The sequence below is a fragment of the Salvelinus alpinus genome, chromosome 16 (assembly GCF_045679555.1).
Source record: "Salvelinus alpinus chromosome 16, SLU_Salpinus.1, whole genome shotgun sequence".
NCBI lineage: Eukaryota > Metazoa > Chordata > Actinopteri > Salmoniformes > Salmonidae > Salvelinus > Salvelinus alpinus.
In genome coordinates, this window is record NC_092101.1 from 37370357 (window position 1) to 37375220 (window position 4864).

Below are 4864 nucleotides of genomic sequence, written 5' to 3' on the forward strand. Positions count from 1 at the left end.
GTGTGTGTGTGCGTGTGTGTGTCAAGGTTATTATAGCAAACATAATAAAAAAATCTAATGGGATTTTCAAGCTAGTGAATCTGGTGGCTAAATGCTGCGAGGAGATGCCGATGGTTCAAATAGGCCTAGTATGTGCATCACTATCGCTAGCTATTACTAGCTAACAGCAAAAGAATCAGCTAGGTAGCTAACTCGATTCCTCTTACATGTAGTACTAAAGTTCAAAAGAACTGGATTGATGTAAACATGGGCGAGAGAGAGTTTCTTACCACTATATGTTTTGCACCAGTCTCAGCCCTATTCCTTTTAAATTTAAGTCACATTGACATTGACTTTATAATTTAAACCTAACCTAACCTATGATCGGACCCATCACCTTATGTATTACTGCCACCCAGTGGACAGAAGTGACATCCCAAAAAACAAAAACAAAATATACAACCCATATGGCATTTTATCTATAAACGTCAAATTTCGAAGGCTTACTGTAAGTTTAGGCATTAATTGCAAAATGGATAAGCTAAGCGTTAAGGTTTGGGAAGAAATGGGTAAAAAAACAAGTTGAAAAAAACAAGTGCCTAGCAACAACATCCTAGCAACCACGCTCAAGCAAAACCCAAGCCTATTTGATGGTAATAGCGTTCATCGTTGCCAGTAGTGGCCAGTTTTGAAGTCATCTCATGACGTGGATCTTTAGCGACCTGGCAGGCTTTCTGTCCCTAACACTAAAACTAAAACTGAAACTAAACAATATAAAAACTTAAAATCAATATTGTATACAAGTAAAACTAAATACAAATTTGCAAATCAGGGCTGAAAAATCAGGTCTGAAATAAAAACAAATATAAAAACACAAAACTATAATAACCTGTGTGTGTGTGTGTGTGTGTGTGTGTGTGTGTGTGTGTGTGTGTGTGTGTGTGTGTGTGTGTGTGTGTGTGTGTGTGTGTGTGTGTGTGTGTGTGTGTGTGTTTGTTTGTTTGCGTGTATGTGTTTGTGCATTCATGACTCTGACCTTTATGTCAGGCTCTGTCTGACCTCTTCTTGAGCTCTAAACCATGACAACCCACCTTCACAAACATACACTATAACATACACTGTTACACACTAGAGCATGCCATCCATATATCTATTACACACACACCAGACACCACACACATAAACACACACAGACACACACACAGAGACACACACACACACACACACACACACACACACACACACACACACACACACGCACGCACGCGCACACACACACACACACACACACACAAACACACACACACACACACACACACACACACACACACACACACACACACACACACACACACACACACACACACACACACACACACACACACACACACACACACACACACACACACACACACACACACACACACAAACAGACAAACAGACAAACACACACACACACACACACACACACACACACACACACACACACACACACACACACACACACACATAGACACACACAGACACACACGCATGCACCAACACACATTCAGGGAATGTCTCCTATTCCTAGAATCCCCTGTCAGCACTGACTGCATTTACCATGTACATTTACAAAGGGGGAAAAACATAGCTGTAGGACTTCATGTGCACTAAATAACGTGTTTATGTGTGTTTGTTTGTGTGTGTGTCTCTCACCAGGGCTGCAGCGAGAGTGCATAGTGTGTTCCAAATGACACACTATTGCCTTTATAGTGCTACTTTTGACCAGAGCCCTATGGGCCCTGGTCAAAAGTAGCGCACTATAAAGGGAATAGGGTGACATTTGGAATGCAGACAGAGACATATTATAAAGTAGGCCAGGAATTATGGGGAAGGGGGATCTGCCAAAGAAAGACAGAGGGAACAAGAGAGAAAGATTGAGTAATGAAAAGAGCCAAAGAAAGAGCTGTAAAGCATCCGTTAAAAAGGATTTAAACAAGTCATATTACATTTTCCAAAACATTTTCTAACCATAAACTGCAGAAGAAAATTGATGTTTCAATTTTCTAGATGGAAAAAAGTTTAAATCATTCAACAAAATGAAACAGTTGTCAGACATGTATTCAAAATAACATTCAGCAGTGGAGGCTCCTCCTCAGAGGAAGGGGAGGACCATCCTACTCAGTGAATTTCAGAAAAAAGTATTAGTGAAACATGAAAAAGCTATCCTTTTTAGATAAAACTATATGAAATATATTCACGTCACCAAATAGGTCATTAAAATACTGTTTTCCAATGAGGGTCTAAAGTAGCCTCAACAGCACCCTCTAGGGTAGCACCATAGTGTAGCCGGAGGACAGTTATTTTCTGTCCTCCTCAGGGTACATTGACTTCAATACAAAACCTAGGAGGCTCATGGTTCTCACCTGCTTCCATAGACTTAAACAGTGAATATGACGACTTCCGGAGGACATCCTCCAAGCTATCAGAGCTCTTGCATCATGAACTGACATGTTGTCCATCCAATCAAAGGACCAGAGAATTAATCTAAAACATAAGATACAGCTAGCTAGCACTGCAGTGCATAAAGTGTGGTGAGTAGTTGACGTAAAGAGAGAGAAAGACAAAAGTTGGACACTTTTGAACAAATTAATTTCTTCAAAAATGAAGGAGAAGCAGCAGAGAATGAGAGAGCGAGAGAGTGATAGCTATAGTTCATTGTATTTCTTTTCTTCTTCTTAGTTTACTCTTTAATTACTTAGCCAGCTAATGCAGATATTTTAGCCTACTCAACAACCTGAGACAAACAGAGAGTAAAGCTATTTATGTTAGCTAGCTGGCTAAGGCTATCCAAGACTGCAACTCTTCCAAGTCAAGGTAAGCTTTCGGTTTAATAAATGTATTGCCACGGGGCTCGCCGGTGTAAATGTTAGACTGCTTGCTGTACACTGTACTGAGTGGTTGTACACATGGATTGGATTGTGGGTTTACTAACGTGTTAGTTCTAGTAGCTATGTTGACTAAGACGTTAGTTAACATGGTGACAGTGATGTAGGCTGTGTAGCAGTTAGCTACAGGTTTGGCTTGGAGAGGATGAAGGTTTGTCTTGGAGAGGTTTATTCGCTTGGCCAGAGACAGCTATTGTGTTGTGCAATGAAGCCCATAAGCAAAGTCAAAAGGTGAGACGGGGAATCGTAGATGTGAGTATGAATTATACAACGAGCAGAGTGATGATGCTGTATGTGGCTGCTATGAATGTAAACTGTGTGTGCAGGTGATCAGGGGCCGGTTGCACCAGTTGGACATAAAAAAGGTTGGTCTTAAATATTAGGTTGGTCGTAGCAATGTCCGACTTTGTGAGTTTACACCTGTTGCACCAACCCAAAATACTGTAAATTAGTATGATATGTTACATTTGGTATGGTTACATAACAAAGCAGGTTCCTTAATGCAAAAATGAAGTAACCTTCTTTGAGGGTGGTTGGGTAGTCATATAACGTGAACGCTAGCAACCCAAAGATTGCGCGTTCGAATTTCATCACAGACAACTTTAGCATGGGTAGCAGGTAGCCATCATACAAATTGTAATTCGTAAGATACCTTATGAAATGGATGATGAACATCCACAAATTAATACATACAGTACCTTACCAAACAGATTTTAGTTTATTTTGTTATATCTACCCGAATCCAGGTTGCACTTCGCCCATCACTGTGCATGCACGTTTTCTTAATCACAACTACTGTAGGAATAGATATCACAAAAAATATTAGAATAAAAGGCTAATGCAATAGAAGGCATGTATCTGATGCTTAACTCTCAAAGTCATCCAACCATTATAATAAATGCAAAGCAATAGCCGTGTGTGGTCTACATCAGGTTCTCCCAAACCCCCAGGGGTACTCGCAATGCCGTCGGAGGTACGCCACATATACATTTGGGTGAGGTTTTTTTCTCACCTGAGTAGCCTCGTTTCACTACCAAAAATAAAATGAAACCATCTAGTGTTCAGCGAAATAACAACACAATGTCAAATACAGGCAGCCTAGTCAAATAATTAACATCCAATCACATCAACCGTTACTCTCTTGCGGGAAACCTTCACTCTTGCGCAGACATTTAGAAACGCAACATGACAATTTGAAAAATAAGCCAAGGGAGTTTTTTGAGTGAGAATAAAGACGACTTTCGAGTAATAAGACATGTATAAAAGCAACAGATACCATTAATAAGAAGGGGCTAGAAGCGTCTTATATGGTGAGCTACCGAGTGGCTAGGACAGACAAGCCCCATACTATTGTGGAGGACTTAATTCTTCCTGCTGCCGCGGATATGGCTGGGAGAATGCTGGGGGAAAAGGCCCAAAAAACTATACAGACAATGCCTTCATCAAACAACACTGTTTAACGACGCATCAGTGACATGGCAGGAGATGTTTTGAAACAATTACTGCTTCGCATACAAGCCAGTGAATTATATACATTACAGCTGGATGAGTCAACAGACGTGGCGGGTCTGGATCACCTCCTGGTATATGTCCGTTACGTTTATGGGGGGTCAATTAAGGAAGATATCCTCTTCTGCAAACCATTGGAAACCAGGACAACGAGAGGATATTTTTTAAGTATAGGACAGCTTTGTGACATCAAATGGACTTTGGTGGTCAAGATGTGTTGGTATCTGTACTGATGGCGCAAAAGCCATAACAGGGAGACATAGTGGAGTGGTAACACGCATGCAAGCAGAAGCTCCCGACGCCACTTGGTGACACTGCAGCATCCACCGAAAGGATCTTGCTGCCAAGGGAATGCCTGACAGCTTGAAAGACGTTGTGGACACTAGTGAAAATGGTTAACTTTGTTAAAGCAAGGCCCCTGAACTCTTGTGTATTTTCTGCATTAT